General features: G+C 43.0%; 1 protein-coding gene across 3 annotated transcripts in view; it reads right to left on the reverse strand.

The window, feature by feature from the left end:
• The window catches only part of SCAF11 (SR-related CTD associated factor 11), a 75,074-nt gene extending 68,850 nt beyond the window's left edge, over positions 1 to 6,224 (reverse strand). For 2 of the 3 annotated variants that reach the window (XM_046011600.1, XM_046011601.1), the window contains exon 1: positions 5,993 to 6,224. The gene's annotated coding sequence lies outside the window, so the exon portion shown is untranslated. The remainder of the gene's footprint in view (positions 1 to 5,992) is intronic. The other variant, XM_046011599.1, reaches the window with a different exon arrangement.
• Between the last annotated feature and the right edge of the window lie 2,831 nt (positions 6,225 to 9,055).

Raw genomic sequence — 9,055 nt, forward strand, 5'->3', positions numbered from 1 at the left:
AAACACTGAAACTGGAAAAATTAGTACGAGCTCATGGTTTTTTATATATACAGAAATAAAAATAGCACCCAAATCTTGGTTCTCTAAATACCTTTCTCCACTAAAAGAAATCCCTCCTTGAGATACAGCTGATTTCCAGGGTCACAGCAGGGAAAGTATGTGCAAGGTGACCCTAGAACATTTTCTTGTGTCAAACAGTAGGGAAGCACTCAAAGCACACAGAAACCAGCTTGAAGGGGCTTGCATTGGTCAAAGCTGGGACAATTTGAGAATAAATAGCCAATCTGATAAAGAATGGGCTATTTATAAAGTATCAAAATACTTCCCCACAAAATGCTTGTTAGTTACTAAAAAGAAAAAAAAAAAACTTTAGTGAAGAAGCTTGAGAGACTTCACCTTAATCAAGTGATCAAAGCGTACATCATCAATAACAGCACAGACAGAAATGGTATGCCATCCAATAGGATGCAATGAGAACACAGCATCATTACTGAGACACTCCTAAGGGGAAAAAATGCACAATTTGAACCCAACCATGGGGAAATACCAGGCAATTCTAAATTGAGAGACATTTAACAAAACTAACCTGCAATCTTTTGAAGTGCCAAGGTTATACAAATCAAGAAAAGACTGAGGGATTGTTCTAGGTAGAAGTGTAAAAAGACATTACAGTTAAATGCAACACAAATCCAAACTGGATCCTCCTGTTAACAAATGAAATTACTGTGGAAACTGGAAAACCTGAATAAGGTCTGAGAATTAAAGTGTAGTAATACACCAATGTTTAATTTCCTGATTTTTATATATTTATATAAAAGAAAGTCCTTATCCTTGTTTGGGGTGATGAGAATGCATCTGCAACTTACTCCCAAATGGCTCAGGGTTTGAAAAAACTTCTCTGTACTTGTATTTGAGACTTAAGCAGGATTGTGTCTGCAACTTACTCTCAAATGGTTCAGGGAAAAAAGTCCTTTGTATTGTACTTAGAATCTCCTGAAAGTTTAAAATTGTTAAAAAAAAAAAAAAAAAAGACTATAGCACCTAAAATGAACATATAAGCAGACTATTACTCCTTCCAAATGAAGAATATGTGCTTCCACCTCTTCTTATAAGAAAAGACTCTATTATTTATGGGATTCTTAAAGACTTTTGATCTATATCTGCACCATAATGGCTATTCCTTCCCTCGGCTGCGCTGGCCATATTTCAAAAGCTCAACAGCCACATTAGCTACTGTACTGGAGGCAAAGATACACATTTCAATCATCACAGAAAAGTCTACTACTAGATAGTACTGACACAGAGTTTGAAAGACCAACTGATAGAACAAATAACCAAAGGCCCAAGAATCAGATGGACTTGAGTATGTATTTCTTAACAAGTTCCCTGACACTTAGCAAGTCATTTAACTTCTCTAGAGCCTCAGACTCCTTTCTGTAAAATGGATTAATATGCCCAACATTGCAAGGCTGCTGAAAAGGTCAAATGAAAATTTATGTAAAATGTCTAAAACAGAGTGGTTGGCAAATAACAAATGTCTGACAAACATTAGGTCTCTTCTGTAATGTGGACAGATAATTTCTTAATCTTTGATCTCAGTTTTTTTTACTAGTTAAGTAATTACAGGAACATCAATTTGAAAATAAGCAGCTTACTATCTTGCTTATTCAAAATGCCAATCAGCTCCTTGTTGTTAAATTCAACTAAAAAATCTTTTAGTTCTTGGGGCATCTAGGTGGCTCAGTCAGTTAAGCATCCTGACTCTTGATTTTGGCTCAGGTGGTGATCTCAGGGCGGAGATCCAGCCCCTTTTGGGGCTCTGTGCTGGGCATGGAGCCTGTTTAAGACTCTCTCTCCCTCTCCCCCTCTTTCTGTGTCTCTAAAAAAAGAAAAATCTTGGGAGGCCTGGGTGGCTCAGTCCGTTAAGCATCTGCCTTTGGCTCAGGTCATGATCCTAGGGTCTTAGGATGGAGTCCTGAGTTGGGCTCCCCGCTCAGCAGGGAGCCTGCTTCTCCCTCTCCTCCCCACTTATGCTGTCGCTGTCTCTCTCTCCCTCAAATAAATAAATAAAACTTAAGAAAAAAATCTTAAACTTTTACATTACTCAACTCTCATCAACACCTGACCCTACTGATTACTCTTCCCCTAAAATACTCTATTCCTTTGGTTTCTGTTAATACCACACTCAATTCATACTTCTCTGACCTTCACAGTATTCTTTGGGAGCTTACATTCCTCCAGCATACTTTTTTTTTTTTTTTTAAATGTTAGAGACCACTGTGATTCCATTCAAGTTATATTCCCTCCCTTAGGCAATTCCACCTGTAGTTTCGACTATCTATATCTGTGGCTCCAGTTTTCTATTTTCAGCTCACACCTCTTCTCTGAAATTTAGAACCATATTATGTAATTTCCATCTGAAAGTTCCAGAGATACCTTAAATGCAATATGCCAGAATCAAAAGCACCTTGGACCTTATGTGGTATCACCATCAACCCAGCTGTTTCCGAGTTGATGGTTGAAATTTCTATGTCCCGCACTTTCTGTCCATCAACAGAGGCCTGATGATCTTAAATCCACTTAAATTCACTTTTGCCCACCTCCACAATTCTCATCCTATTTCAAGCTATCCTCCATCTCTTCTGTACTACTACTGCAAAAGTTCTAATCTCCCTATACCCACTCTTGCTGCTTCTCCTCCCTTTTGATACCCACTACCACAATCATAATTCTACTTTCTGGAACTACCAAAAATAAGTCCAATTTGGCTTCTAAACAACAACATTTTAGACAGTAAGACAGTTATACCACTTTACTCTTAGCTAAGTATTCTTAGTTCCATTTATATCCTGACAGATTAGTTTTAAGATCACATTCGATCATACTCTCCTTTGAAAATTTCCCCTGAACTGAATATAAACCACAGATACAAGTAATTTAGAGTTCATGCAAAAGACAGGCTTGCAAGTTTAAAGTTTTGAACCACAATTACTATTTTTAATGTTTCCAGCTGAAAGCAGGTTGACCTATTAAATATTAAATAAGCATCTACTACATATCAGGTATTGTTCAGATATTTGGGGACAAAACAATGACCTAAACTGACAAACCCTGTTCTCACAGAAATTCACTAAAGTGAAAAAGAAGTACAATAAACTTAAGATAGGAATGTATACAGTATACAGAAAGTGATTAACGCTATGGAGAAAATCTGGCTTACAAAGTGACAGGAAATGTGGGAGCAAGGTCTGCTATTTTATACTGAGTAGTCAGAGAAAACTTTAGTAGCAGAGTAGAAGTTGGTGGAACAGAGTGAGGTAATCAAGTCAGAGAGGAAGAAGAGAGTCAAAACACAGAACCTGGTAAACCACAGACTTGGATTTTACTATGACTGAGAAGGGAAGCCATTTGAGAAGACAAGTGACATGGTTTGACAAACTTCATCAAGATCACTCTGGCAGCTGAGTGTTAAAGACTATATACTAAGCAAAGGTCATCGTGAGACTTTTTAGGAAACTATTTTGTAAGTAAGAGATTGGTATTGTTTTTACATTTTATAGTAAAACTGTATGTGCCTAAGCACCAGAATTAACAAAGCCACAGATTTAAAAAAAGACAATAATGAAAATGCAAAGATGAGTCTTGGAAATATTAAGAGAATACCGGGTATTTTAAATCTGAGCTCTACTCAGTACTATTACCAGTTAGTAAAATTCAAATGCAAGATAAGGTGCAAAGCTACTAATTTATTCTTTGGACAAAGGGTATAACTAAGAATTTAGGTTTTAAGCTTCTTTATTTCACTGGGCAGGGTAACATTGGGCAAGATCCAATGTACATCACTAAAAGGCAAAGAAGGGTAGATGATGGCAGACCTTGCTAAAGGGAAGCTACAATGAAAATTATTCTAAGGCTGACTCTCTTTATTACGTCTACATCTGCCACTCTCTGGTTAGGTTTCACAACTGTCTCTCACAGGTGTACCTAAAAAGTTCAGTTAAGTCGATGAGTAGTAAATACTTCTCCTACCATTAAAACATGCTACTGATGGTGAATCAACAACATCAGGCAACTGAACTGTTTCCTCTTACCTCTAATCAACAGCACAGCTTTTCAGGAAAATTGCCTAAACACAGGCTAGGGCCCAAAAAATAATGGGGAAGCTGGGTGACCCCTGAAGAGTTTCAATCTTAACTCATGGACCCCACTACCACCACCTGAAGACACACCCAAAAAACACTCTTAAAATTTTTTCATTACACATTTGAGGCAGGCAGTATATTTATGAACAATTTTCTATTTTCCTCTACAGTTGTATTCCCCCTTAACATACTGAAGAATGCTTTTAGAGTGTGAGTACACTAGGCGTAAGCAAACATCTAAATCTTATCCTACCAAAATCTTAAAATGTACTCAAAATCTTTTTTATTTTGATGTACTCAAATTCTCAGGCAAAAAGGTCACCATCTGAACGTAAAAGTTAATTTTTATTAATATACTTGCAGGCACCGAAAAATATTATAATGCAAAACTGCAGCTACAGCAAGAATAACTAATATTTTTAAATTATAAATTAGATTCTTTGAGTATAAAAACAAAAGAAATTCAAAGACAATTTCAAAATTCCATCTGCCCAATAATTTAAAGCAACAAAAATAAAAGTCCCACCAACTTTTTTACTGCAACTCTTAACCAACAGCAAAGAAGTGAGATGATTAAGCCAACTGCCAAAGAAACAAGAAAGAGAAAGCAATGGCCTAGAAAGAGATTTGATTCTTATCAAAATTTTAATACAATTACCAATAAAAACAAAAACTGCCAGTTATTTAAGAATGTTTTGCCTTCAATAGTCCCCTGAAGTAAGCAGTCACATGCTCGAATTAACTTTTAAAATGAAAAATGCATCCATTAATACGCTTTTTCCGAAATTCAGTGAAAATCCCGAAACTGGGAAAATTTAAGATCAGCGTCCACTAGCCAAACATTAAAAACTTTTTGATCATTTTGCTTAAATATCTTAGTTCATTAGTGGTATGAATAAAGATGTTAGTTAGAAGCAATCCAAAATAAATAATAATCGCTCAACTCGGCAGACACTGTAAGAAATCCTCTAGAGAAATATGTTAGGGGCATTTTACAATTCAACATTTGAATATGTATTTTAACCAACTGCTTAAGCCAGGCATTTACTTTCAAAATCAATTTTTCAAAATATGTGGGTAGCAGCACGGCCAGCAATCTCTAAAAAACATCTTTAATGGTTCAAAATTCCTAGGTGTGAGGGGGGCGACTCATTAAGCTAAGTTTAGATCCGTCCTTTTGTTGTCAGCCCAGGAAACGGGTTTAAAATTGGGGGTGGGAGAGCAGTTTGAAATTCAGGACCGGGGTAAACGCCGATGCCTAGCAGCGCCGGCTCTTCCCTATTCGCGCACTGAGAGGTCACGGCGCAGTAAAGTTTGGTTTCACAAGCGGGCTTGGACACTATTGACAAAAGCAAAGTCTTCTAAGTAAGCGAACTCGGGGGTGGGGGAGCACCCGGAAGCCCAGCAAGACACGTTTCCACTGCAGGGAGCGAGTGTATGTGTGCCGACTCGGTCGTGGAGCCCCTTGCCTCACCCCCCCCCACAAGTGGACCCCGCACCCAGGCGGGGACAGGCTCCGCTGGCAGAAGCGGCGAGAGCCGGGTAGGCCACAAGGAGGAAATGGGATGGGGTGTCGACAGTGAGGCGGCGGTGGCCGGAGCGGGGCCTCCCTCGCGGGGTAGCTAGAAGGAAGAGGGGCCCTCCCCGCCGCAACTTCCCCCGCCTCAAGAGGCAGCTCCAACTTTCCTCCAAGCGCAGGACGCTGCCTGGGCCGCGCGCGATTCCGAAACTTTGTCCGCCCTCCCGTCGCCCCGGGACCGCTCCTCAGCTCAGCGCCAGCCCGTAACAGCCCCCACTTCGCCCCGACAGCTGCCGGAGTCCATTCGCCTCCGGGGTCGGCCCGTGTTTACCTCAGGCCGAGGTCGAGGCGCTTGCTCCAGCGGCGGCGGCTCCACTGCAGGTCCCTAGGTCCCCGTCACGACGCCAAGTTCCCCAACATGGACTCCTTAGTCCGCTTGGAGTTGTTCCGGGGGTCGCTCGGGCGCCGGCTCTACCCGCCGGGTCGGGAGGTGGCGACGGAGCAGAGAGCGGACCCGGGCTGCGCTTCTCCGCGCGACTTGCGCCACCGGGGCTCCCCCTCCCCCCGCCTTGTCTGGCCTCCTCCCTCCCCTCCCCGCTCGTGCCCTCCCCCTTCTACCCCTCCGCTCCGCTCAGCCGCGCCGCCACATGTCGGCGCGCTACGGTGACGACTGCGGCGGCGGCGGCAGAACCCGCCGCACTCTTCTTGCTTGTTGGGCCCCCGCGCGCACTGCTGCAACGCTCAACCAGACCACTGGGAGGCTCTGGCAAACCACCCTTAGCGACCTAGGAACGTGGCGGGTGGAGTGACGTCACGCGTCCTGGGAGTGGGAGGGAGAACCGCGGCGACTGGCGCGGGCTTCTGGGAAACGTCTTCCGCGCGCTGTCGTCCTCCCACCCTGCAGATTGTGCGCAGGCGCCGTGTGTGAGGCGCTGGAGTTCGCGCTCCTCTGGCTGCAGAGCGGGCTTAGCTGCGGCGGACAATGAAGAAGTCCCTTGGGGACCTGGACATGAGGTGGTTTGCATGGCATTTGCTACCCTATCTTTATGGTAATCCTATACTGAAGAGTGTTCTTGGGCTGTGTGGCGGTGGATTGAGATTTCACCCAGCACCGCTGTCGACCTGAAATACACCTTTCAGGGGAGGTTGAACTGTCCTTAACTTGGAAGCCCACCTCTTTCTTTCCGCCTGGCGGCTTTTAAAAAACACTTAGGGGAGAGGTTTTCCCTGCGGCACGTCGAGCCTACGCTTTTCCCCGTGTCTTAATTACCACAACAAAAAATTAAACTTGGTTATGATTATCTTAGAGGACTTCCACTCTGTGGTCAGGCAGCGGCGTGATTCTTCGATACTTTGTCGGGACCTCCGATGTGGAACATGGGTGCCTTGTTCATTCCCCGTCGGCTCGTCAGAGCTTTCATTTTCCTTCGGAAACACCTTCACAGGCTGTTTCTTCAAAGTCACTGACTCTTCCACCTCCTAGTTTCTTTTCCGGACAATTAATGCACGCTCCTGACTGCTCCTCCCGCGCCGGCGGCCACCCCCTCTTCTTCCAGCTGGTCCTTCCTGTCCCCCGCGCACCTCGGGGTCCTGCTAATAGCTCCCGCGGGAGGAAGCTCTGGCCCCGGGCCGCCCGGCCGACGCGGCTTCTCCCAGGTCTCAGTCTCAGCCAGACGCGCCGCACGCCCCTTTCCCTGCCGTCCGCCCCATCCCCTTGCGGTGCACGCGGCGCCCCCCTTAACCACGCTAAGCCTTGCCAGGATGACTTTTCCTCACCACGTGGTGGATATCCCGCCGGCAGGCCACCTCTCTGCCGCTCTCGCCCAGACTAGGCAGGTTGCCACGTACCCTGCTCCCTGTACTGTGCGTGCATTCTGTTTGGTTGGCTCCGAGTCTGCCTCGCTCTGTGAGCTGTGGGGCAGGGTCTCCCCACGTTCCTAACAGCAGCACCTGGCACAGTGAGCTGTCATTCAATGAGAACTTGGTCAGTAATAGCAGGGGGAGTGACGAATGGCAGCCTTGTCCCCGACTTCAAAGTCTTTGGAGTTTTTACGATGTATTGTTTTTGATACGAGGTCTGGGGATTTAGGTGGGCTTTGCCGTGTTCGGAAAGTTTGAGGGAATGATGATATAGAGGAGTTAAAATGTTTTTTTCTGATGGAAGAACAAAATGTTTATGAACGGCCTTTTCCTGTCACTCTCAGAGCAAACAGAACTCCATAAAATAACTGGGTCAACAAGCACGCTGATGAGCCATCCAACAGAAGGGTGTAGCTTTGTCATGTATACAGGCACAGCTTCACCCTAGAGAATGCGACTTCCGGGAGTGTAACTTCAAGTGGAGACTAATGGGGCAATATTCTTCTGTGGGTATTTTACATGAAAATCTATTTATTTGTTTAAAAAGTATTCCTTCTTGAAATTTAATTAGAGGTCAAATGATAATATCTGCCAATAGAAAAAGGCAGGGACGCCTGGGTGGCTCAGTAATTAAGCGTCTGCTTTCAGCCCACGTCATGATCCCAGGATCCTGGGATCCAGCCGGTATGGGGTTCCCTGATCAGCTAGGAGCTTGCTTCTCCCTCTCTTTCTTCTTTACCTGCTCTCCTGCTCGTGTTCCCTCTCTCAATGTCTCTGTCAAGTAAATAAATAAAATATTTTAAAAAGTAATAAAAATTTAAAAAGCAATAACAGTATATACCATTTCAGCAAAACTAAACAATATAAATCATTTCCCCCCATTGAGGCCATTTCGCCTTTGTTTTATCATTTTATTTTATTTTGTTTTCATCATGATAAATATACTCTTTGATCCCTACCCACCTCCCCTTTTGTAACAATCGGTTTTCCACAGTTAAGAGTCTGTTTCTTGTCTCTTATTTTCTTTGCTCTTTTGTTTTCTTAAATGACACGTATAAGTGAGATCATATGTTATTTATCTTTCTTATTTCATTTAGTTTTATACTCTAGCTCTATTCATGTTGCAAATGACAAAATTCTTTTTTATGGCTAAATAATATTCCATTGTATATATGGACCACATTTTCTTTATCCATTCATCTGTTGATGAACACTTGGATTGTTTCCAGAGTTTGGCTATTGTAAATAAGATCCTGCAAAAAACATAGAGGTTCATGTATTCCTTTGAATTAGTGTTTTTATATTTTTTGGGTGAATACCCAGTAGTGTGATTACTGGATCATAAGATAATTCTATTTTTAGTTTTTTGAGGAACCTCTCTACTGACAATAGGAATTTTGGGATATATTTAATTCTCTGGCAGATAATTAATTTTCCACTTTTTTACAGTTGGACTCCATAGGTATTATGTAAGAATATTTTAAGAGAAAAATGTTTTTAATGCTAATATACTAGCAGTTTCTACTTTCATGTG

This window comes from Meles meles, chromosome 7, assembly GCF_922984935.1.
Source record: "Meles meles chromosome 7, mMelMel3.1 paternal haplotype, whole genome shotgun sequence".
In the NCBI taxonomy this organism is placed as follows: domain Eukaryota; kingdom Metazoa; phylum Chordata; class Mammalia; order Carnivora; family Mustelidae; genus Meles; species Meles meles.